The sequence below is a fragment of the Mesoplodon bidens genome (assembly GCF_964165515.1).
Source record: "Mesoplodon bidens genome assembly, chromosome: 8".
Classification (NCBI taxonomy): Eukaryota; Metazoa; Chordata; class Mammalia; order Artiodactyla; family Ziphiidae; genus Mesoplodon; species Mesoplodon bidens.
The window spans coordinates 75,739,564-75,767,249 of NC_138165.1; the positions used below are offsets into that span (position 1 = coordinate 75,739,564).

The 27,686-nt window shown below is 36.9% G+C and overlaps 1 protein-coding gene across 1 annotated transcript in view; it reads right to left on the bottom strand.

Annotated features, from left to right (window-relative positions):
- The window catches only part of BOLL (boule homolog, RNA binding protein), a gene marked incomplete at both ends in the record, with an annotated part of 61,009 nt that overhangs the window by 358 nt on the left and 32,965 nt on the right, over nucleotides 1-27,686 (bottom strand). The window lies entirely within an intron of this gene.

Genomic DNA, 27,686 nt, shown 5'->3' on the forward strand with positions numbered 1-27,686 from the left:
GCGGTAGTCGGGCCTCTCACTGTTGTGGCCTCTTCCGTTGCGGAGCACAGGCTCCGGACGCGCAGGCTCAGCGGCCATGGCTCACGGGCCTAGTCGCTCCGCGGCATGTGGGATCTTCCCGGATCGGGGCACGAACCCGTGTCCCCTGCATCGGCAGGCAGACTCTCAACCACTGCGCCACCAGGGAAGCCCATAAGGGGAAGATTTTAAAAATAATATTAACTGGGCCGGCATTCTGAGGAGAGAAGGTGTACTTTAGGAAATTCCCACTAGAAAGAGTAGATTACCTTATAACCTACTGCTAGACAGGGAGGCATCTTAGGGCTATAAAAAAGACTCACTACAAAGGATCTGAGAATAGCCACATCAAATGGTATTACTAAATTATTAGGTTATACTTCCTTTGTGCCAGCCCTGAACTTTGGTAAAGATTTGTTAAAAAAAAAAAAAAAGATTTAGGTACTTAGTGATATACAAAATTAGAAGGCAGATCCTATGGTTGAGAAAGCGACTAACCAGAGAAAATCAGGTAATTATTAATAAACTTTTGTGTTAATGGAGTGACATCCTACTGTTAAGTAAAACTTCCATGAATAGAATGAGTCCCAACAAATGATTTTTATTTGATTCACTGCTGAACATAAGGATTGCTGGAGATACTGCTTTTCTCAATGCACTTGAGAATAGGAAAATGTTAGCTAAGGCATCTCTAATGACTAAATGCCTACTTCAGAGCATCAGTGTTTAGACAAATCCTTTTGTCTAAAAAAAATCTCATTATTTGCTCTGCCTGCTTTAGATGATTTGAGTTTAAATATTGTGATTCAAGACGAATGTATCAAGGAGCCCAAGTTTATCTCATAAAGCTGAATAAAACACTGGAAGTAGCATGTAGGCTAAATCAATTGCCCAGCTTGAATGTGACAACAGAAATGGTACAAGTGTTCTAGTAGTTCTTCTAAAAACTAGCAATTTATATTTAGTTAAGGGAAATGAACTAAAGCTTCTAAGATAAGCCCCATTTCTCTAAAGAGGCATGGTGGATTACCTGTTGTACTTTCCAGGATTTGGGCATATATGCCATTCTTTTGACTTAAGACTGAGCATGTCTACTAACAGTGAAACAATTTGCCAACGCTAGAATAGTTAACTATCAGGAGTAAGTCATAAAAACAATGGGTAATTTTTTAATGGCATATCAGACCTAGATGCTTCTAGGGTTTAAAATGTTTTAAATTGTGCAGTTACACAAAGAGTTTACTGTATCACTTAAGGATACTTTGTGAAGGTACAAAATAGTCTCCTAACCAGAAAAGAAACATTTATAAAGTATTGTAAAATAAATGAAAAGATAGTTACCAAAGTAAGTGTTGTGAGAAAATTCATTTCAGTGACATTAAGCTATATTTAACTGTGGGCACTGTTAGAATTTTTGAGCTAAGGAGACTTCAGTAGGCAATTATGATAGTGATCCATTTATCTTGGAATCACATTTCATCAGTATAAAAAGTAGCATGAGTTTGGTACTTGTCATTAGGATGTAAAAAAAGATAACTAAACTAGAATAACCCTTACCCCAAATAGCAAACACTACATGGAGGGTCTGTACAAAGACTGATAAATGCCTATATTGCAGTTACTAGCAAGAAGAATGGAAAAGAAGAAGAAAAGCAACCAAAGGTTCATTTGTTGTTTTTGGTGGACTTTATGTTCTCAAAAACGTGGAAATGTGCCATGTTCCCAAAATATAGAGTAGATGGCACTGCCTATAGGTGGGTATCTTTCACTCTCAGAGGGATTAAAGTTTTTCTGAGATACTTAGAAGGCTTTTCTCACCTTGTGTTCCTTATATTTCCCAGAGTGCTGAATTGCACAACACTTTTAAAGAAAAATTTTGACTAACAATCTAAAAAATTAAATTCTAGGGTAATTCTATTACTCCTGTTTTGGTTGGGAAACTGTTCATACTTAGGTTACTTGATAAAAGCATGATTAAACAGTTTCATGTTTATTACAATTTGTTTATTTTAGAATTGAACTATTTTTTGATCTTGACTCCTAGATGATTAAGGGATTAGAATAGACATTTTATTTGTGTCTTAAGATTTAATTTTAGTGATTCAATGATAGATGGTCTATAACTCTTGAATAAGACAAATTATTTCTGAAAAATATTGTGTTCTCTAAGGATCTTCTCAGGTCCCCACCCAACCACTTCCCATTTGCCTCCTTACAGGTGACAATTTATTAGTAATCAGAAGTTCGAGGTTCTATCACTTAATAGTAATGTCATCTTTGGCAATTTTCTTAACCTTTCTAAGCCTCACTTCTCTTGTAAAAAGTTGCCTGATTATGTCACAAAAATATTGAGTGGATAAAATGAGATTAATGTATGTGAAGTGCTCATAAATTTTAAGGTGCTATATAAACATGAGGTGTTATTCTTAGAAAAATATAGTAAGCAAAAACGTGATATTCTAAGCATGATTTTATAGCAAATTATCATCAACATCAACAAAATTAATGCAGTTTTTATAAGGAATGTTATCATGGACTTTAAACAATCTTCAGTGACTAAACTGAAGCTTTTCTTTAGAACTACCTAGAAATTATATAGCAAATTTAGTTACACAGGTTAAGTTACCAATATTTTAAGACTAACATTGTAAGGCTATTCCACAGTTGTAGACCCTGTAGTCCTTAGGTTATATGATTCTATGATTTCATGTTTATAACATAGGGAAACAGGTTTATTATACCTAAACATAATTCAGTTTATTTATATAGCTGTATCAATGGCTAAGCCAGAAACCATAAAGCTTCAAGGGTTAAAGTAATAGAAGAGTTCACACCTATTCCTTATGGCTTAATGTCTTTCAGACTATACTTTTTGATCCTACTTTAATATTACCTTCATTTTTTAAAATGTATTAATAGGGTTACCTACATTCCGATTTCCCAGGGACAGTCTAGGTTTATGCCTTTTGTAATATTAGAATTTAAGTTTTGAAAAATAGCCTTTGAACAGAATGATTTAATAGGTTTATTAATGTGATAAACTTCTTTGTTGGTCAATAAGTACATATTTTAAAAATTATGTAATTTAAAATACTTTTGGCGTCCCCTTTCAAGTGTCCTGATTTGAATGATAAACATATCATTTCTGCATTTAGTAAGAACTGGGAGCAGAGATGAGCAAAGTCAAGAACTTTCTGACTACTACAAGGAGCAGAAGTGAAAACGGAACGATATGATTGATAAAACATCAGAGGATCTTGTCTATAGGTAAATAGCTTTCATTTGTATAAGATAATCAAATCAAGTCTGTCTGCTGCTCATCAGTGAAGGTGGGTGTGAGATTCAAGAGGAAATAAGTGCTAGAGACAAGGACTCGTAATTCTGAATCGATATAATCGTATTTCAGAGAAGGTTAAGCTAATATTCATATTGGAACTTGACAAGTCTCTGAGAATGTAATTATCTCTGAGAAAAGATGAAGTTACATTCTTACACATGACTCTATTCAGACCGACTCTAATGACAAGCTTGTCTTATTAGAACAAACTGTATTTATTAACAATAGAGACAAGAGTCTTGAAACTGCATGACCTGAGATTAAATCATGTCAGTGAATACTATATTGTTGGCTACCTTTACCTAGAGTGTATAAAGATGTTTGGTTTGAAGGATGTTTAATAAAGAAAATAGACCAACTGGATGATTTACATGAAGAGATAATCTTTAGAGTGAATTTTGGATATTTTCCCCAATAATTCATCATTCAGAAGAAAATAAGGGAAGCTGAATTCTCTGTAATGGGTATACAAAATTTAAGCAAAGGTGATGATGATTTAGAAAGTAATTTTCAAGAAGCAAGTGAATGGATTAAAAAGTTTTTAACTTCAAAAATACAAATCTGTTAAACTGCAAAGCAAAATGTCTGTATTTCATTATCTAGGGTTTTACTTATGAGATCCGTTGAGGAAACAGGACAGGCCATTTGAAATCTAGTAAGATATAGATCTACAAAAAGATGAATATTAACTAACATCCTTTTTTTTTCTTTTTTAAATTTTCTTTTATTTTTTTATACAGCAGGTTCTTATTAGTCATCAATTTTATACACATCAGCGTATACATGTCAATCCCAATCGCCCAATTCATCACACCACCACCACCCCCACTGCTTTCCCCGCTTGGTGTCCATACATTTGTTCTCTACATCTATGTCTCAATTTCGGCCCTGCAAACCGGTTCATCTGTACCATTTTTCTAGGTTCCACATATCTGCATTGATATACGATATTTGTTTTTCTCTTTCTGACTTACCTAACTCTGTATGACAGTCTCTAGATCCATCCATGTCTCAACAAATGACCCAAATTCGTTCCTTTATATGGCTGAGTAATATTCCATTGTATATATGTACCACTTCTTCTTTATCCATTTGTCGGTCGATGGGCATTTAGGTTGTTTCCATGACCTGGCTATTGTAAACAGTGCTGCAAGGAACATTGGGGTGCATGTGTCTTTTTGAATTATGGTTTTCTCTGGGTATATGCCCAGTAGTGGGATTGCTGGATCATATGGTAATTTTATTTTTAGTTTTTTAAGGAACCTCCATACTGTTCTCCATAGTGGCTGTATCAATTTACATTCCCACCAACAGTGCAAGAGGGTTCCCTTCTCTCCACACCCTCTCCAGCATTTGTTGTTTGTAGATTTTCTGATGATGCCCATTCAAACTGGTGTGTGGTGATAACCTCATTGTAGTTTTGATTTGCATTTCTCTAATAATTAGTGATGTTGAGCAGCTTTTCATGTGCTTCTTGGCCATCTGTATGTCGTCTTTGGAGAAATGTCTATTTAGGTCTTCTGCTCAGTTTTGGATTGGGTTGTTTGTAATATTGAGCTGCATGAGCTGTTTATATATTTTGGAGATTAATCCTTTGTCCGATGATTCGTTTGCAAATATTTTCTCCCATTCTGAGGGTTGTCTTTTCATCTTGTTTATGGTTTCCTTTGCTGTGCAAAAGCTTTGAAGTTTCATTAGGCCCCATTTGTTTATTTTTGTTTTTTTGTTTTTTTTTTTGCGATACGCGGGCCTCTCACTGTTGTGGCCTCTCCCGTTGCGGAGCACAGTCTCCGGACGCACAGGCCCCGTGGCCATGGCTCACGGGCCCAGCTGCTCTGCGGCATGTGGGATCCTCCCGGACCGGGGCACGAACCCGTGTCCCCTGCATCGGCAGGCGGACTCTCAACAACTGCGCCACCAGGGAAGCCCTATTTTTGTTTTTATTTCCATTACTCTAAGAGGTGGATCAAAAAAGATCTTGCTGTGATTTATGTCAAAGAGTGTTCTTCCTATGTTTTCCTCTAAGAGTTTTATAGTGCCTGGTCTTACATTTAGGTCTCGAATCCATTTTGAGTTTATTTTTGTGTATGGTGTTAGGGAGTGTTCTAATTTCATTCTTTTACATGTAGTTGTCCAGTTTTCCCAGCACCACTTATTGAAGAGACTGTGTTTTCTCCATTGTATATCCTTGCCTCCTTTTTCATTGATTAGTTGACTATAGGTGTGTGGGTTTATCTCTGGGCTTTCTATCCTGTTCCATGGATCTATATTTCTGTTTTCATGACAGTACCATATTGTCTTGATTACTGTAGCTTTGTAGTATACTCTGAAGTCAGGGAGTCTGATTCCTCCAGCTCCATTTTTTTCCCTCAAGACTGCTTTGGCTATTCGGGGTCTTTTGTGTGTCCATACAAATTTTAAGATTTTGTGTTCTAGTTCTGTAAAAAATGCCATTGGTAATTTAAAAGGGATTGCACTGAATCTGTAGATTGCTTTGGGTAGTATAGTCATTTTCTCAATATTGATTCTTCCAATCCAGGAACATGGTATATCTCTCCATCTGTTGGTATCATCTTTAATTTCTTTCATCAGTGTCTTATAGTTTTCTGCATACAGGTCTTTTGTCTCCCTAGGTAGGTTTATTCCTAGGTGTTTTATTCTTTTTGTTGCAATGGTAAATGGGAGTGTTTCCTTATTTCCTAGTTCAGATTTTTCATCATTAGTGTATTTCTGTGCATTAATTTTGTATCCTGCAACTTTACCAAATTCATTGATTAGTTCTAGTAGTTTTCTGGTGACATCTTTAGGATTCTCTATGTATAATATCATGTGATCTGCAAACAGTGACAGTTTTACTTCTTCTTTTCCAATTTGTATTTCTTTTATTTTTCTTCTCTGATTGCCATGCCTAGGACTTCTAAAACTATGTTGAATAATAGTGGTGAGAATGGACATTCTTTTCTTGTTCCTGATCTTAGAGGAAATGCTTTCGATTTTTCACCATTGAGAATGATGTTTCCTGTGGGTTTGTCATATATGGCCTTTATTATGTTGAAGTAGGTTCCCTCTATGCCCAGTTTCTGGAGAGTTTTTTTTATCATAAATGGGTGTTGAATTTTGTCAAAAGCTTTTTCTGCATCTATTGAGATGATCATATCATTTTTATTCTTCAATTTGTTAATATGGTGTATCACATTGATTTGTGTATATGAAGAATCCTTGCATCTCTGGGATAAATCCCACTTGATCATGGTGCATGATTCTTTTAATGTGCTGTTGGATTCTATTTGCTAGTATTTTGTTGAGGATTTTTACATGTATATTCATTAGTGATATTGGTCTGTAATTTTCTTTTTTTGTAGTATCTTTGTCTGGTTTTGGTATCAGGGTGATGGTGGCCACATAGAATGAGTTTGGGAGTTTTCCTTCCTCTGAAATTTTTTGGAAGAGTTTGAGAAGGATGGGTGTTAGCTCTTCTCTAAATGTTTGATAGAATTCACCTGTGAAGCCATCTGGTCCTGGACTTTTGTTTGTTGGAAGATTTTTAATCACAGTTTCAATTTCATTACTTGTGATTGGTGTGTTCATATTTTCTATTTCTTCCTGGTTCAGTCTTGGAAGGTTATACCTTTCTAAGAATTTGTCCATTTCTTCCAGGTTGTCCATTTTATTGGCATAGAGTTGCTTATAGTAGTCTCTTAGGATGCTCTGTATTTCTGTGGTGTCTGTTGTAATTTCTCCTTTTTCATTTCTAATTTTATTGATTTGAGTCCTCTCCCTCTTTTTCTTGATAAGTCTGGCTAATGGTTAATCAATTTTGTTTATCTTCTCAAAGAACCAGCTTTTAGTTTTATTGATCTTCGCTATTGTTTTCTTTGTTTCTATTTCATTTATTTCTGCTCTGATCTTTATGATTTCTTTTGTTCTGCTAACTTTGGGTTTTGTTTGTTCTTGTTTCTCTAGTTGCTTTAGGTATAAGGTTAGATTGTTTATTTGAGATTTTTCTTGTTTCTTGAGGTAGGCTTGTATAGGTATAAACTTCCCTCTTAGAACTGCTTTTGCTGCATCCCATAGGTTTTGGATCATCATGTTTTCATTGTCATTTGCTCTAGGTATTTTTTGATTTCCTCTTTGATTTCTTCAGTGATCTTTTGGTTATTTAGTAACATATTGTTTAGCCTCCATATGTTTCTGTTTTTTACATTTTTTTCCCTGTAATTGATTTCTAATCTCATAGCATTGTGGTCAGAAAAGATTCTTGATATGATTTCAATTTTCTTAAATTAACGAGGCTTGATTTGTGACCCAAGATGTGATCTATCCTGGAGAATGTTCCGTGTGCACTTGAGAAGAAAATGTAATTTGCTGTTTTTGGATGGAATGTCGTATAAATATCAATTAAATCTATCTGGTCTATTGTGTCTTTTAAAGTTTGTGTTTCCTTAATTTTCTGTTTGGATGATCTGTCCATTGGTGTAAGTGAGGTGTTAAAGTCCCCCACTATTATTTTGTTACTGTCAATTTTCCCTTTTAGAGCTGTTAGCAGTTGCCTTATGTATTGAGGTGCTCCTATGTTGGGTGCATATATATTTATAATTGTTATGTCTTCTTCTTGGATTGATCCCTTGGTCATTATGTAGTGTCCTTCCTTGTCTCTTGTAACCTTCTTTAGTTTAAAGTCTATATTGTCTGATATGAGTATTGCTACTCCAGCTTTCTTTTGATTTCAATTTGCATGGAATATCTTTTTCCATCCCCTCACTTTCAGTCTGTATGTGTCCCTAGGTCTGAAGTGGGTCTCTTGTAGACAGCATATATATGGGTCTTGTTTTTTTTTTTTGCGGTATGCGGGCCTCTCACTGTTGTGGCCTCTCCCATTGTAGAGCACAGGCTCTGGACGCGCAGGCTCAGCGGCCATGGCTCACGGGCCCAGCCGCTCCGTGGCATGCGGGATCTCCCTGGACTGGGGCACGAACCCATGTCCCCTGCATCGGCAGGCGGACTCTCAACCACTGCGCCACCAGGGAAGCCTGGGTCTTGTTTTTGTATCCATTCAGCAAGCCTGTGTCTTTAGGTTGGATCATTTAATCCATTCACGTTTAAGGTAATTACCGATATGTATGTTCCTATTACCATTTTCTTAATTATTTTGGGTTTGTTTTTGTAGGTCCTTTTCTTCTCTTGTGTTTCCCACTTGGAGAAGTTCCCTTAGCATTTGTTGTAGAGCTGGTTTGGTGGTGCTGAATTCTCTTTGCTTTTGCTTGTCTGTAAAGCTTTTGATTTCTCCACTGAATCTGAATGAGATCCTTGCCTGGTAGAGTAATCTTGGTTGTAGGTTCTTCCCTTTCATCACTTTAAATATATCATGCCACTCCCTTCTGGCTTATAGAGTTTCTGCTGAGAAATCAGCTGTTAACCTTATGGAAGTTCCCTTGTATGTTATTTGTCATTTTTCCCTTGCTGCTTTCAATAATTTTTCTTTGTCTTTAATTTTTGCCAATTTGATTACTATGTGTCTTGGCGTGTTACTCTTTGGGTTTATCCTGTATGGGACTCTCTGTGCTTCCTGGACTTGGGGGCTATTTCCTTTCCCATGTTAGGGAAGTTTTCGACTATAATCTCTTCACATATTTTCTTGGGTCCTTTCTTTCTTCTCCTTCTGGGACCCCTATAATGCGAATGTTGTTGCATTTAATGTTGTCCCAGAGGTCTCTTAGACTGTGTTAATTTCTTGTCATTCTTTTTTTCTTTATTCTGTTCCACAGCAGTGAATTCCACCATTCTGTCTTCCAGGTCGCTTATCCGTTTTTCTGCCTCAGTTATTCTGCTATTGATTCCTTCTAGTGTATTTTTTATTTCAGTTATTGTATTGTTCATCTCTGTTTGTTTGTTCTTTAATTCTTGTAGATCTTTGTGAAACATTTCTTGCATCTTCTCGATCTTTGCCTCCGTTCTTTTTCCGAGGTCCTGGATCATCTTCACTATCATTATTCTGAATTCTTTTTCTGGAAGATTGCCTATCTCCATTTTCTTTAGTTGTTTTTCTGGTGTTTTATCTTGTTCCTCCATCTGGTACATAGCCCTCTGCCTTTTCATCTTGTCTGTCTTTCTGTGAATGTGGTTTTTGTTCCACAGGCTGCAGGATTGTAGTCCTTCTTGCTTCTGCTGTTTGCCCTCTGGTCAACTATCATCCTTTCTAATTTCATCTGATCTTTAGGAATTAGACACAAACATCACTGTGCCTGATCATCATCTTTTAAAGTTTCCTTTTATAATGTTTATAATACATAAAGCAAAAGAAGGAAAAGGATAAAACATTCCACATTCAAGCAAAAGCTATCCTGGTTCTCTTTTTTTTTCATACTTCCAAAGTTCTCTCTCTGTTATTATTAGGAAGCATTGTGAACAATATGGAGCCTTAAGAGTACCAATGGGGGGTGCTTCCCTGGAGGCACAGTGGTTAAGAATCCGCCTGCCAATGCAGGGGACACGGGTTTGAGCCCTGGTCCGGGAAGATCCCACATGTCACAGAGCAACTAAGCCTAGGTCCCACAACTACTCAAGCCTGCGTGCCTAGAGATCGTGCTCCGGAACAAGGGAAGCCACTGCAATGAGAAGCCTGTGCAACAGAACGAAGAGTAGCCCCTGCTCGCTGCAACCAGAGAAAGCCCGCATGCAGCAATGAAAACCCAATGCAGCTAAAAAAAAAAAAAAAAAAGAGTACCAGTGGGGGGCTTCCCTGGTTGTGCAGTGGTTAAGACTCTGCCTGTCAATGCAGGGGACACGGGTTTGAGCCCTGGTCCGGGAAAATCCCACATGCCGTGGAGCAACTAAGCCCGTGTGCCACAACTACTGAACCTGTGCTCTAGAGCGTGTGAGCCACAACTACTGAGCCTGTGTGCCACAACTACTGAAGCTTGTGTGTCTAGAGCCCATGCTCTGAAATAGGAGAAGCCACCACAATGAGAAGCTCGTGCACCACAGTGAAGAGTAGCCACCCTCGCTGCAACTAGAGAAAGCCCGAGCACAGACATGAAGACCCAACGCAGCCAAAAAAAAGACTACCAAGGGGTTCAGAAATGGAAGAAAGAAAGAAGCTGTGAAAACCAAGAATGACACTCTCTTAAGTATGAATTAGCTACCTGTAAGCTGGATTCCTTAAGCCAAAACATCGTTCCCATATTGCCTGAATTTTTTCATGTTACATTATACTGTTGGAAATTCTACTAAATTGGATTGAGTGTTTGTGTTAACTAACATTCTCTTTATTCTTAGGGAAGTCAAGGAGGGGAAAGATCCTTTTTTCTCCCTTTCTTTTATTCCCCAAATCTATAATTCAGGTTAGTATTATTAGATTACATACTTAGCCCAATATTGACATCTTTTCTGGGACTATATTGTGAATTTAAATATCATCAGTAATATGGTTGGAATTTGGCAAAACTCTTCCAAAATTAAGTATGCTTGATTGCTTTCTTTTCTTTCAGTTTAGAGCCATATTTGAAAATGAAAGCAGAGGTGACAGTGTACATATAATGGCTACATAGTAAATATACTTAAGCTCTATCATTTTCAGTCAATGAAAATTAATTGGGGGCTTCCCTGGTGGTGCAGTGGTTAATAATCCACCTGCCAACGCAGGGGACACGGGTTCGAGCCCTGGTCCGGGAAGATCCCACATGCTGCGGAGCAACTAAGCCTATGCACCACAACTACTAAGCCTGTGTTCTAGAGCCTGTGAGCCACAACTACTGAAGCCCACGTGCCTAGAGCCTGTGCTCCGCAACAAGAGGAGCCACCACAATGAGAAGCCTGTGCACCGCAACGAAGAGTAGCCCCTGTTTGCTGCAACTAGAGAAAGCCTACATGTAGCAATGAAGACCCAACGCAGCCATAAAAAGACAGGAGAGCATGCAATAAAAAAAAAAGTTTGAAAGAAAAAAAAATTAATTGAATTGGGTGGATAAGAAAAGGCTCAGGGTCCCTAAAAATTTGGAGAAATTCTATCCAAAATAGAAAATAGAGGTACTCAGAGTGCTAAGAGCCAGAAGGGGGAAAGCCAGATGGACGGGGAGGTCTTTCTCATGGCCAGCACAGTTTTGTTTTTTTTTTTTAAATTGATTCAAACATCAAGGATATGGTACTTGGCAAACAAGTTGGAAAAGAGATATTCAGGTGAATAGACAGTGAATTGTTTCCAGATTGAAAGAGTACAACTGGTAGGCTTAGGGAATTCAAGGGACAGGAAGAATATATAGTTGACTTTTGAACGACACACAGGTTTGAACTGTGAGGGTCTACTGATAGGTGGATTTTTTTCAATAAATAACTACAGTACTAATCCACCATTGGTTGAATTTACAGATAAGGAACCAGGGAGGAACCACGGATACAGAATGGTGGATATGGAGGGCCAATTATGCGTTATACTCAGGGTGTGTGTGTGTGTGTGTGTGTGTGTGTGTGTGTTGGTGTCCCTAATCCCCGTGTTGTTTAAGGGTTAATTGTAGTTTGATTTTTCACTTGTAATTTTCCAAAGGGAAAACTGCAAAAAAGCACTGAAACCTATTAAAGACAAAGATCTAGAGAGAATGCAACAAAACCTGTTGATGATAAGTAATGGGAGGAAAATAAATGCTAAGAACTTTGAGACATTTACTTTGAAGCCTTTATACTTGACTCACTTTAAATAACAAAATAACACAAAGGAACTACCATTTCCTGAAAAGTGTTATTTTCCCCAGGAAAGAAAAACTCGCAGAGATGTATTTTACCCTCTCTATTCCACAAAGAAAAAATGAAGAAAAAAGTTAGAGTCTAATAAAAAACCCTCTTTTTAGAAATTCTCTCGTTAAGCCTAAGAGCATACTGGAATCTTGTAGGTACATACATCCCAAAGGAGTGTGAGGATCTAGGGTCCCCCCAGTTTTCTCTGGTGAGGAACAAAAACCAACAAATAAGACGGCTGAATTGAGGAAAAGACTCTTAGCAGGGGAGGAAGAGAAGGACTTTAGTCCCTGTGTATAGAGAGGTAGCTTCTTACACCCCTTCTTTCCAAAGGGGAGAAAGTACACAAAGATATTTATGACTTATATCACCTTTAGAGAAATACTGGGTACACACCTTAACAGAAATGCAAAACTGAGGTTAACATACTAGCTTCACAAAGAAAATTATGTACCAAAATATGAGTAAATAATCAAGTATTGGCTTCTTTTAACTAATAAATACATACCAAATGAGGAAAACTGACAAATCAGTAAATGGAAAATTTTAAAATTACATGTTTTAAAAATAAGTCAGATGTCAATATGGTATCACTCACTAGCCTAAGTAAAATGTCTTAATGACTATTCATACTGTTACTATGTATCTTTACTTTGATAGATTCAGGCTTGTCATTATATTAGTTGATACTATTTTAAGCACCATGCCTAAAAAGAATGATAAAATGGGAAATCCTTAATCTGTTATTTCACTAGTTTGAAATCTACACCTTCTATTTTATATCTGTGGATCCTGACAGGTCAGAAAGCAGGTAACATCAGATAACCATGAATCTTGTATATAGAAAACTGAAGAAGGATTATGTCACATGGAAAGGAGAAATAATGACAATGTTAAAGTAAATGATCTTGAATGGTACTTGATTTCTGAGAGGAACCAGGAGGATGCAGAAAATATTAGCAAATTTATGCAATACATAAAAGCAGAGAGACAGAAACACACATAGCAGGTCCAACAACAGCAATAACTTTAGCTGTTAATCAGAGAGTAGTACTCAACATGCAAGTACAGAAGCTGATAGCCTAGTTTTAGGAATTTATATACAGGAATGAAAACACTGAATAGGGTTGAAAGAAACAGTACCAAAGATGAATATTATATCCATCCTTTGTGTATAATTTGGCTCTTTCCCCCTGAAGTCTATAGGGATTTCAGAGTACATTTTAGTCGAAGTATAGGTTCAGGGTCCAGCAATTTACTATTATAACAATAGGGCATGTTGAAGCATGATATCAAAGTTGTATTGGATGCCCTCCTAAAATTTTTTCTAGTCCTTTGATTCTATATTTTAATACTATCGAAGCACTACTTCTGGAAAAAATACAAAGAATTTTTGTGTGACCCCAATTCATTATTTTATAGTTAAATATAGCATAAATCCAGGAAACACACTCCTAACATTTGGGAGTTATCATGTATAAACGTGTTTGAAAATAATGTACTGCCATTATTGGCAGAAATTTATAAAGCAATGTTATAAAATAAATCATACATCTTTTTCTAAGCTATCCTGATAACTCAGTTGAGAGGAAGTTAAAGTCTTAATTTTCCAAGATGCTTTATCTTTTGACATGCTACTATCTTTCTATCTCTGATTGTATTAGAGGTTTTAGGAAAATAGGTTGCAAGTTTATTACCTTGTGATTCTGGTATAGGGACTAATAATGTATTAGCCGTTTCATTCTAAAACAGAGTGAACTGCAGCTATCTTAAGATTGGCTTCTCAAAATGGGTACTAAGTAAGTAAAAACTTCGTTTCAAATTTACCTATAGGAGATATACTACAGGGAATTCTGCCAGGGAATTAGGACTCAGAGCTTTCACTGTTGTGGCTCAGGTTCGATCCCTAGTAGGGGAAGTAAGATCCCGCAAGATGCATGGCGCCGGCAAAAAACCCCCCAAAAGACAAAAAAACAAAAAACCTACAGAAAGGAAAAAAATAAAATGAGCTTTATTTAGTATATGTCGGGAGAATTTTCATCCTCCTAATCTGTTTTTAGAAAAACATGTTTAGGCTATCAAGCTAGGCCATAAAGAAGGTTGATGATATCCTCCATATATTTAGGTTTCAATAAATTCCACAGTTTTGATTAGCTTCTCAAAATAAAGCTAAATTCTAAGAAAGTCTATATGCATGTATATATATAAAATATGTATGTGTGTATGCATATTATGTATATATATTAGATGTGTGCATACATATAATCTATATAGCTCTGTGGAAAAACACACCTGGGTATGCATAATTATCAAAATTCCTTATCCAATAATACATCATTAATTTTTATTAACAGTCCAGGATTTGTTTAGCATCATGTTTAACATTTTAAAAATCAAAACATTAGTTTTTTTTGTTCTCAAGGATAGTACTATTAAAAGAAGATCTCTAACACTGGTAGTTAATAATTTTTATTTACAGAACAAAAAACTTGAAATTTCATTGTGGGACTTTAGTCTTTTTACATTTCTAAAAACTGAGAGTAATTAATGTACATGGAATCCTCATATGCTAGTATATATTTCATATGGTCCTGCTGTTCTCATGAAACCATTTGACTGGCAAGCACATTCACTACGGTTTCAAAAGAAACTCCCTGTTTGACTCACGAGGAAAAACTTTGGGGTCCAAGTCTTATTATTTCTGCTGCTGAGCATGGAATATATTTGGGGACGGAAAAAGAAAGGAAAGAGATTTATTAGGGTAATGCCAATATTTATGGCTTTTCCCCTTCTCGCCTAAAATTAGGAGGTCAGTGAAAGAACTGCAAATGGATTGAAGAAGGCTTTTTTCATACTACAAATAAATTTTATTGATAAAAACACTTATGAGTTGTTCTGTAACTTTTGAACAACGGCTTCTCCTCCCTACCTATTTTCCAATTTTATAATAAGAATTGGCTTTAGAATCAGAATTTAAAGTTTTTCTTTGGTGTAAGAAATAGTTTTGCTTTTTATGGAAATAATTAATTGTCCTTTTAAGAACTGATAACATATATAACTGAATACATTGGTAAAACATAAGGAAAGGTCAAAAGATTAAAACATTAAAAGAACACCAAAATATAGTAAAATATCAGTCAATGTTATGAGATCATGTCAGAGGTGAGCCTTCTTTTATCAAAACACCTCTACTAGGTGATCCATATTATATAAAATTTGGTACCAAATGGCTTATGTTATAGGAAGGCTGGAGCATTATCTCAAATATTGGAGAAAAAATTTACTATAGTCAAATTAATCACATGAAAAGGCAAGAATACTGATCATGTTGATGGTATTTCCAATGTTTGGAAATGTTATTTAAAAAGGAGTATAAGTACTATTCAAATTCTGAAAACCACGGTAGAAGCAAAATTAAATAAGGAGTAGCAGTAACAAATTAAAAAAAGAGACAAAAAATGACAGAATTGCAAAGTAGTAGAACTGATTCATTAAAATTAAATATATGATAAAAGGCATGAAAGTACTAAAATTCTATTAGGATTAGAAATGACTCATCCTAAATATTAAAATAAATATCAAAGAATATGAAACATAACTTCTAAAAGATTGAGAGGAAAAGAAATAACACAAAGCAGAGAAAATGAAAGACACCTCACTATTCCCAATGTGGTTATTATTTATGGAATGGATAAAACATGTTGTAGAAAATGTCACTACAGTTAGATTAACACATTAAAAAACCAACATGCCACATCCACCTAAATAATTTTTTAGAACAACTGAAAAAGCAAATTTCATCAAATTTAGACAGCTTATAGTGGAATAAATAAGTATGGTGAGGTATTAACTAACCCTAAGTTTCACAATGGGCAGCTTCTAGCTGGTTCGTTGAAGCTGGATCTCGGCCACACAAGGATCATAGGACAAGAAATCAGTTGAGCTAGACTAGAGCTGCCCAGTTGTCTTAATAATGAATGTTCCACACTGTCTGTTAAGTAAAGAGAAAGAAAATATAGATCAGAAAACCTGAATGGGAAAAAAAAGAATAAGTTAGAATAGATGAGTGTAGGACATCCATGAACATTTACTAAATACTTGCAGGACATGTGGTACTAATTATATTAGAGTGTTAAGAAGTGAGAGGGTAGAGATTAGGAGGAGTCCAGAACTCAGGAAAGGCTTGCTCTCTGCTCTCTGAGAGCTTACAATCTATTTTACACAATCTTTAGTCTAGTGTTACAGTATAAATGTTTCATATATAAAAATGAGAAATAGGTCAACAGAGAAACAAGTGAGTTACAACATTCCTTCTAATTTGAAAACATTATTAGGTGAGTTTTAAAAACATGTTTCTAAAAAAGGGAGTGGAGATTGGCAGAAGGCTATTTAGAAAGTTGTCTAAAACCCCAAAAGTACTCTTCAAGCTGGCATTGGTAGAACAGGCACTTAGGTACCTATGTATAGAATATAGAGTAATTCCATATATCTGTGTTATCCTGAGAATTTTTTTGTGCTAATACTAGTTTGGGCCAAAGAAACAACCTAGTTCCTACCACCTTTTTGGCACTTTGAGCATAGGTGCATTCCTAATTTGGGGAACCAAGTTGTCCTATGACATATTTTTACATTTTGCATAGGCTCAAAATTTTCCATATTCCAATTTCTTTAGAGAAGTACTATCTGACAGAAATTTCTATGTTGATGGAAACGTTCTATATCTACATTGTCAAATATGGTAGTCAGTAGCCACATGGGGCTATTTAGCACTTGAAATGTGGCTTCAACAAGTGGCGCTGGGAAAACTGGACAGCCACATGTAAAACAATGAGATTAGAATATTCTCTCATATCATATACAAAAATAAACTCAAAATGGTTTAAAGATCTAAATGTAAGTCATGAAACCATAAAACTCCTGTAAGAGAACATAGGTGAAACACTCTTTGACATAAATTGTAGCAATATTTTCTTGGATCAGTCTTCCAAGGCAAAAGAAATAAAAGCAAAAATAAACAAATGGGACTTAATTAAACTGAAAGTCTTCTGCACAGCAAAGGAAACCATAAACAAAATGAAAAGACAACCTACAGGATGGGAAAAAATATTTATAAACAATGTGACAGATAAGGGGTTAATATCCAAAATAGCTCATCCAACTCAATATAAAAAAGAAAATCTAATCAAAAAATGGGCAGAAGGGCCTCCCTGGTGGCGCAGTGGTTGGGAATCCGCCTGCCGATGCGGGGGATACGGGTTCGTGCCCCGGTCTGGGAGGGTCCCATATGCCGCGGAGCGGCTGGGCCCGTGAGCCATGGCCGCTGGGCCTGCGCATCCGGAGCCTGTGCTCCGCAGCGGGAGAGGCCACAGCAGTGAGAGGCCCGCATACCGCAAAAAGAAAAAAAAAAAAAAAAGGGCAGAAGACTCGAACAGACATTTTTCCAAAGAAGTCATACAGATGGCTAATAGGCACATGAAAAGATGCTCAGCATTATTAATTATTAGAGAAATGCAAATCAAAACCACAATGAGGGACTTCCCTGGTGATGCAGTGGTTAAGAATCTGCCTGCCAATGCAGGGGACACGGGTTTGAGCCCTGGTTGGGGAAGATCCCACATGCTGCAGAGCAACTAAACCCATGTGCCACAACTACTGAGCCTGCGCTCTACTGCCCACAAGCCACAACTGCTGAGCCCACATGTTGCAACTACTGAAGCCTGTGTGCCTAGAGGCCATGCTCCGCAACAAGAGAAACTGCTGCAATGAGAAACCTGCACACTGCAAGGAAGAGTAGCCCCCGCTCGCCACAACTGGAGAAAGCCTGTGCGCAGCAACGACCCAATGCAGCCAAAAAATAAGTAAATAAAATAAATTAAAAAAATCAAATACTTTCTCATTAGAAAAAAACAAAACAAAACACAGTGAGGTATCACCTCACACCTGTCAGAATGGCCTTTATCAAGTCTACAAATAACAGATGTTGGCGAGGATGTGGAGAAAAGGGAACCCTCTTGCACTGTTGGTGGGAATGTAATTGGTGCAACCACTATGGAAAACAGTATGGAGGTTCCTTAAAAAACTAAAAATAGCAGTACTATATGATCCAGCAATTCCACTACTGGGTATATATCCAGAAAAAAAACACACTAATTTGAAAAGATACATGCACCCTAATGTTCATAGCAGCACTGTTTACAATAGCCAAACAACAATCTAAATGCCCATCAATAGACAATTGGATTAAGAAGATGTGATATATATATACATATATATATATATATATCACATTATACACACACACACAATGGAGTATTACTCAGCCATAAAGAATGAAATATTGCCAGTTGCAGCAACATGGATGGACCTAGTGAATATTATGCTTAGTGAAGTGAGTCTGACAAAAAGACAAATACAATATAATAGCTCTTATATGTGGAATCTAAAAAAAATACAAATGAATGTATATAAAAAACAGAAACAGACTCACAGACATAGAAATCAAATTTGTGGTTACCAAAGGGGTGAGGGAAGGGGGAAGGGACAAATTGGGGGTATGGAATTAACAAACTACTATATATAAAATAGGTAAGCAACAAGGATTTATTATACAGCACAGGGAGTTATACCCATTATCTTGTAATAACCTATAATGCAATATTATCTGCAAAAGTACTGAATCAGTATGCTGTATACCTGAAACTAAAACAATACTGTAAATTAACTATACCTCAATTGAAAACAAAAGAAATGTGGCTAGTTGCAATTGAGGAACTGAATTTTAAATTTCATTTAATTTTAATTAATTTAAAATTGAAATTAGCCTCATGTGGCTAGTGGTTACCATGTTTTGGGAACAGCATGACTCTAGGGGTTCAAACTTGTCTGGTTTGCTAAACTCTATAGACAGGCCAGGATTTCTCTGGCCTGTTCAATACTGTCCAATACCACTTAATATAATTCACTGCTGTATTCTCAGTGTCTTGAGTACTGGCTAGCACATGGTAGATGCTTGACAAATATTTGGTAAATGAATGAAAGATACTGTGGTAATATACAGCTATTCATGCCTAATCAACTACTCATAGCTTACTTGCAATATGCCCTGGTTCTCTCAGAAAAAAATAAGAGAAGCGAAGTTAAACTGTTCTCTGTATGTGGAATTGCTTGACTGAAGCTCAATAAGCCTAGAGAGAACAGGAGCTAACTTCATTACAGCTCAAAGAAATAAAATATAAACAGTTGTATATGAATAATTTAGGTTGATAATTATGGTAATATTGAAGGAAGAATATGCAATGGCAAGGAATTTGGCAAGGAAGTATGTGGATAAGAGTTGATGAGAATGATAAGAGGAAAAGAAACTACAGATTAAAAAACTAAATTCAGATTTTATGCATGACTAAAGGATAGAAACTGAAGACAGAGAAGTCTTGAAGAAATAAATATACAGTAATCTGATTAGTCCATAATAGAGCTTAGTGGAAAGAGAAATGAATATATTATTTTTAGCAAGTTAGTGGTCTGAAAAAGGACACAAAACAGTATAAATAGACCATGTGGCTTAAAGAAGTCAGAAAAAGTCACTGGTATTGTTTTGATTTCAGGGGATAAGGGAGATGGGCAAACTAAAATAAAAGAGGTGAGGATTCTGAAAATAAAATGTACGAAATTGTGTATTCATGATTTTCAGTTTGAGGAGGTAGTGACCATCCATCCAGGTGTTGTTGTTTTAGAGTTAAAATAGAAACAGAATCAAAACACTAGGGTCAGAATCACTATTAAACACTACTAAAATTCAGAAGAAAACTGGAAAACTCCCTGAGAAGACAATTTAGAGGACAAAGAGAATCATGCCATGATTAGCTGGTAAAAAAGGAAAAAATATATTTTTTGAAAGAGATACTGAAAGATCAAATAGAGTGCAAGGAAAGAGAGTCACATATAAGAATGAATAAAATTTGAGCACAGGTTAGTTGACAGTATTGCATTAAAGAGAATCTAAGAGGACAAGCACTAGGACAAGACCCTTGCGGTTTGGCTAATAATCATCAAATCTTGGCAATAAATCTTAGATAAGTGCTTTGACTAGATCTCAGTACTGAAAGAATAGTAATTTCATATGAGTGAAAAAGATACCCCTAAACTCCTCCTTCATGCCTTTCCAAAACAGATAAATTTAAAATATTTTTAGTGAAGTGTGGAATACAAAATCCTATTGCTTATTATCCTGTGTCAAAGTGGGGAAAGATGTTATCCAAAAAAAATTCAGGAAGCAATTCTGTAAGGTATTAAGGTTTGATGAGTTCAGTTGTGAAAGTAAGATGTTCATCCAAGTAGTATGGGTGCTAAGAGGAAAGAAAATAGATTGGGTAAAAGGAGGAAAAATGTTCAAATAGAGGGAATGACAGACTCAGAATGCAAGGGAAATGAGTGCTAAAACTAAGAATGGGAATACATAATTGGATTGTGCCACACAATGAGGCAGAGTTCCCCCTCTAAATGAAGTACAAAATTTACTCAGAATACTGTGTCAATTAGTACCTATCCTTACACAGTAATTAACAAATACCTCGAGTTCCCTGGTGGCCTAGTGGTTAGGATTTCGGGCTTTCACTGCTGTGACCCAGGTTAAATTCCTGGTCGGGGAACTGAGATCCTGCAAGCAGTGTGGCCAAAAAACCCCCTAAAACAAAAAAACAACCCCCCCTAAAACCCCCAAATATCTCAAATTATCCTTATTCACATTTCCCCCACATTGACTAAGTATTCTGACTGGTAAGAACTTATAGACAATGTGAAATTAAAGCAGTCTAGAGGCTAAGGGTCAAATAATCCATGTTAGGTTAAACACAGATCAAAAATAATTAAAAATGGAAATATAATATAAAATATATAATATATTATATATTTTATATAATATAAAAAATAATGTATATATGTGTATAACTGAGTCACTTTGCTGTACAGCAAAGACTGGCACAACATTGTAAATCAACTATAGGTAATAAAAGAAATGGAAATATAACCAAAGCATTTGTACTACATTTCACATTACACTTTAAGATGATACATGAACCTGACAGTGGGTTAACCCAAGGGTTGTAAAACTATAGTCTATAGGCTAAATCTGGCCTATCATCTGTTTTTGTAAATAAAGTTTTACTGGAACACGGTCACAGTCATTGTTTATGTCTTATCTGTGGTTGTTTTCAAGCTACAATTGCAGTGAATAGTTGAGCTAGAGACCATGTGGCCTAAAGAGCTTAAAATATTTACTATTGGACCCTTTACAGAAAGTTTGTTGACCACTGGGGTTTAAACTATTCAGTCTGGAAAAAAAATTTCAGGCTGAGAACTTCTGAAAATCTTTGAAAGAAAACATTAATAAGGTGCCTTAAGAGTGTATCTACTCTTTATTGTGGAAATAAATTATCACTACCCTCAAATATATTGGATTCACCTTAATTAAAGTCAAAATCAGAAATTACAAGTTTAATAGAAACTTAAGAGAAACTAAGAAACTATTGATACTAATGCTTTTGAGACTACAAAGAACAGGGATTAACTAGGTTATATATTTAGGTATATAAGAAGTACCTAAAGCACTTAAATATTGGAACTTCCCTGGTGGTCCAGTGGCTAAGACTCCACACACCCAGTGGAGGGGGCCCGGGTTCAATCCCTCGTCAGGGAACGAGATCCCACATGCTGCAACTAAAAGATCCCGCAGGTCGCAACTAAAAGATCCCGCTTGCCTCAACTAAAAGATCCTGTGTGCTGCAACTAAGACCCGGCGCAGCCAAATACATAAATAAATAAATAAACAAACAAAAAAGGCGATAAATATTAGTGCTCTAGTTACCACGGTGTTTAAGTTAAATCTATACAACAGTTATTCTATGTTTTACTGTCAGAAAGTCTTTACAAAAGCACAAAGAGCTTTCTTGTAATATTAAAAAGTTTAATACTTCTTAAGGCCTTGACTTTTTAACACTGAGACTATTAGTGTTTTTCTTAATAGAAAATTACATTTGTTATAATGTTTGTTGTAGAAAGTTGTGTTTACTTAATGTGGTAAACTGTATTTGCAATATTTGATTGGTATTATTCCTCATCAACCTACTTCCTATGTCATTGTTTATCTAGTTGAATAACCTCAACTAGTATGGAAGACTAAAAACCTCTCTTAGAATTAGGTGAACATGTAGCTAAAGAAATTCCTCCTGTTAAAATTTATGTTACAAATGAAATAAAGTGACTCTAACACAAAGGTTAACTTTTTATTTTAAAAAAAATGTTTGCTTTTCTATATATTTATTATAGGTACAATAGAGGCCTTCATAAATAGTTAATTGTTTTTGTATATTTGTGCCATGGACTTCTTTGGCAGTCTACTGAGGCCTATGAACCCCTTCTCAGAATCATGTTTTTAAATATATAAAATAAAATACATAAGATTATAAGGGAAACAAGCTATACTGTAATACACATAGCTTCAGACTCTTTAGGAGGGGATCTTTGGAGCAGATTAACTTTAAAACTCAATGCAGAATCTTAGTATCTCTTTTCCTTGAACTCAAAGATTAAATGTAAATGATTGGCATGGCGATTATTCTATAATATCATCAAGAATCAGTATATCACACTTTTTGCTGCAAAGGTACTTAATAACATATAGACCCCCATCTTGCATACTATCATCATTAACATTTCAAGTATAAAATGACATAATATTCAGTTTGACTCTCTTAAGGTAATCTTAGATTAGATTTTAACCTTTCAGGAAAACCAAGGACAACAATATTCAGGTCTATATGTTTTCTTAAGAGCAGCAACTAAATTCTGAACTTGATTAAAAATGTAATTCCCTAATTGTTTTACAGAATTTGATTGAGCTAGGATATACTACCATTGAAAATGTGTTAATAAGATGAAAAGTAAAGTGTGGTGATATAAATTGCTATTTATGTGGGAAAAAACAAAAACTCTCAACAATTATATAATATTATATATAAATATATAATATATACTACATATATAGATACAATGTAATATACACATATAAGGTATTATATTATCTTTTAAAAAATTTATTTATTTATTTGGCTGCGCCAGGTCTTTTTTTTTTTTTTTAAACATCTTTATTGGAGAAACTGACACAGTTTTTTCTTTTTCACTTAGAGAAGACCCTTTAACATTTCTTTTAGGGTAGGTTTAGTATTGCTGAATTCTTTTAGTTTTTGCTTGTCTGAAAAATTCTGTATTTCTCCTTTTATTCTAAATGATAATCTTGCTTGGTAGGGTGTCCTAGGTTGCAGGTTTTTCCCTTTCAGGACTTTGAATATATTATGCCACTCCCTTCTGGCCTGCAAAGTTTCTGCAGAGAAATCAGCTGATAGCCTTATGGGGGTTCCCTTGAACTGACTCTTTGTTTTTCTCTTGCTGCCTTCAGAATCCTCTATCTTTAAATTTTGCCATTTTATTTATGATATGTCTTGGTGTGGGTCTGTTTGGGTTCATCTTGTTTGGGACCCTCTGTGGTTCCTGTAGCTGGATATCTCTTTCCTTCTTTAGGTATGGTAAGTTTTCAGCCATAATTTCATGAAATACATTTTCAACCCCTTTCTCTCTCTCTTCTCCCTATAATGTGAATGTTTTCACACTTGATGTTGTCCTAGAGGTCCCTTAAACTGTTCTCATTTTTTAAATTTGTTTTTCTTTCTGCTGTTCTGATTGGGTGGTTTCCATTATTCTACCTTCCAGATCACATATGCATCACCTGGTCTGCTGTTAATTCCCTCTAGTTTCTTTTCATTTCAGTTATCATATTCTTCTGTTCTGATTAATTCTTTTTCATATTTTTTAGTTCTTTGTTAAAATTGTCACTGTGTTAATCAATTCTTTTCCCTAATTCAGTTAGCATTCTTATTACTAACACTTGAACTCTTTATCTGGTAAATTATTTATTCTGTTTCATTAGTTGTTTTTTCAGGGTTTTTCTCTTATTCTTTCATTTGAAACAAACTGCTCTCTCTTCTCGTTCTGCTTAACTTTCTCCGTTTCTATGAAATTAGCTCAATCAGTTACCTATTCTGGTTTTGAAAGGGTGTCCTTATGTGGGACTGTCCCTATACAGTCTGTTCGTGCCCAGTGGCTTTGGTGGGAAAGCTGGATCTGATGTGATCATGAGTTACGTCTTTCCCCAGGGTATGCTGGCAGCTATCACCTTGATAAGAGGTGGGACTGGACATGGAGGGGACAGAGCCAGAGCCAGAGCTAGGTGTGAGCTAGGTGTGAGCAGGGATTCTCCACTGCTCAGTGGCCAACACTATTGAAGGAAGGATCAGGTCCCAAGTTCCTGGAGCAGAAGTCCTGAAGGTCAAGTCAGAGCTGGCTCCCTTCCCTCTAATTGTGTTCTCCCTCCTCCCAGCACTGTCACCCTTGCCCCAAAAGGGAGCAGTGCTGGAACAAGAGGGGCTGGAACAGGCTTTTGGCATGGGTTGGGGTGTAGGCTGTGGTGGTCCTGGCAGCAGTCTGCATTCCAGACTGCTCCCAATCCGCTGACTCTGCTGGTGCCAGCAATGGCTGCCCTTGCCCTGTTTAGATGATGTGTCAGGTCTGAGCCAGCTCTGTTCCCCACAACTGTGCACTCCCCTCGGCTGCAGTAGCCCTTGCCTGGAATGGAGCTGCACCACAGAGTAGGTGGGGCTGGAGTGCCCAGTGTGGGTCGGGGTGTGGGCTGTGGCAGTCCCAGCACCGGTGAGAGTTCTGGACCACTCCCGATCCACTGCCTCCACTAGTGCCAGAAATGGCCACCCTTGCCCTATTCAAATGCTTTTCTGTGTTGGAGCTGGCTCTGTCCCCCAGAACTGTGCACTCCCCTTGGCCATGGCAGCCTATGAGCCAGTGTGAAGCTGTACTGCAGAGCAAGTGGGGCTGGAGTTGGTGTTTGTCTCAGGCCGGGGTGCACACCGGGGTGGTGGCAGGAAACTGGCCAGAGTCCCAGGCAGTTTCTATCTGCTTCCTCTGCCTTGTTTCGGTAGCGTGTGTGATCTTCACAAGTGGAGTCTAGGTTTCTTACAGCCCTGCTGTCAGTCCCTCTGGTTTTCAAACCTGCTAAGGCAACTTGTCCTCTCAGTGTCAGACCCCCAGGCTGGGGAGACCTGAAACGTGGATTGAACCTCTCACTCCCCAGGGAGTGAGCCTGTGTAATCCCTCTGAACCTGTGTAATCCCTCTCCTCTTCCCTGTTCCCTCCCGACCTGATCATTTCTCTTCCCTTCCTACCCAATTCCATCTGGATCTTGGATCTTTGTTATAACCTTGGTTGTATAAGAGTCTTTCTGACAGATGACTTCCAGTTTGTTTTTAGTGAGTATTGCTCCACGTGTAGATATATTTTTGATGTGTTCATGGTGAGAGGTGAGCTTTGCCTGCATCCTCCTACTCCACCATTATGATCTCCCTCTGGTCCCTTTTAATCTAGACACTCTTGTCATTAACTTCCTAGGGAATTTTCTTGTATTAATTTTTTCCTAATTTCCCCCAAACCATTTTCTCTATGTCTTTTTCCAGAATTAATATTTGACTTCTTGAATTAATCTTCTGATTTTATCATTTTCTCTATTATTATTCACCTCTGTCTTTTAAAAATCTATTTTCTAAAATCTTTTGCCTATAATGTCTAACCCTTTCACATGTAATTTATTTCAGATATCACATTAGTGGTAAAACTAGTGAAATCTGAAGAAGGTATATAGTTAAGAGAATTGTATTATTGTTCATTTCCTGTACCAGTGCCCTCCAGTCAAAGAACAGGAGGGTGAAGGATATATAGAAACTATTATTTCTGTGACTTCTCTGTAAATCTGAAATTATTTCAGAATACAAAGCTGAAAAAAATTAAAAGGACTAAGTTTTTTTTTTTTTTTTTTGTGGTACGCGGGCCTCTCACTGTTGTGGCCTCTCCCATTGCGGAGCACAGGCTCTGGACGCGCAGGCTCAGCGGCCATAGCTCACAGGCCCAGCCGCTCTGCGGCATGTGGGATCTTCCCGGACCGGGGCATGAACCCGTGTCCCCTGCATCGGCAGGCGGACTCTCAACCACTGTGCCACCAGGGAAGCCCAACTTTTCTATAATTTTAAGTCACCAAGGTTTTTGGTACACCAGGGAAAATTTGCATAGGAAGAAAAAAGGTTAATGTTTCAAACGTCAATATTTTAATATTAGTCTACTTTAATAAATTTTAGGAAACAATCGTCTCCTATTGATTTAGTAACATTTGTGGATTGATATTTCTATATTATAATACAAATGCACTATAAACAAAAGTAGATAATTTTCCACACAGGAAAATTTGTATAGTAAAGTATGTCTATGAGATTGTATAGTTTTAGAAAACTATGGAATTGGTTTTGGAGTTTCTGTTGCTGAGTGGGGCACCATTTTCTATTGAGTGCCATCAAATCGCCTAAAGAAAAATATTTGAATATAAAATATATGCAACAGGGCTTCCCTGGTGGCGCAGTGGTTGAGAGTCTGCCTGCTGATGCGGGGTATGCGGGTTCGTGCCCCGGTCCAGGAGGATCCCACATGCTGCGGAGCGGCTAGGCCCGTGGGCCATGGCCGCTGAGCCTGCGCATCCGGAGCCTGTGCTCCGCAATGGAAGAGGCCACAACAGTGAGAGGCCCGTGTAACGCAAAAAGACAAAACAAAACAAAACATGGAACATTCAACCTTGAAAGATAAAATAGGAACTATAAAACTCTATACAAAAGCCCTGTGTTCCAGTTTTGATTTTGAAGGTTTATTTAATTGAATTTTCTTCCCCCCCCATCTCTAACAAAAGGGGAATTGTGGGGTTTTTTCTGCCCCTCAACTCAAGCTTCCTACAATCCTGCATATCTAAATTAAAAATAAAACATGCCAGGGACTTCCCTGGTGGTCCAGTGGTTAAGATTCTGTGCTTCCAATGCAGGGGGCATGGGTTCGGTCCCTGGTCCGGGAACTAAGTTCCCGCATGCTGCACAGCACAGCCAAAAAATATAAATAAATGAATAAAAATAAAACATGCCAAACTTCATTGATTCTGAGATATATATCTTTTCATATTTCAAAAACCCTGAATCAGTATACATTTACAATTGATGGCAAGGTTTTTTTCTTTCATAGTGATACATAAAATAATGGTGTGTTGTATAATCCATGCTAGCTCGGATTCGATGAAATCTAATTACAGTTGTGCGAGACGTGGGCTTTGGAGTAAGGTAGTTAACCACAGTTCATAGCTCTTAAACTCTTCCCTAGTCCTGAAATCTTAACTCTGTCAGGATCAAAATCTTCCCTAGGATGTATCCCATGTGAAAACCAGAATTATTATAAGCCTTAACAAGACAGATTAAATACAAATAGAAACAAGTCAGTGGTTTTGTTAGCCTTTAGCCTATGGCACAGCAGAGCAAAGATCTGTATCAGGATAGAAAGGGTAAAGTTCCTCTTAGCAGCATTTCTCCAGACATGCAAGAGGCAGATTTCTGATTCCAGTTTTATGCTTATATGCACAAAGAAATGTGTCTCTTCACACCACTGTTATGATTTATATTCA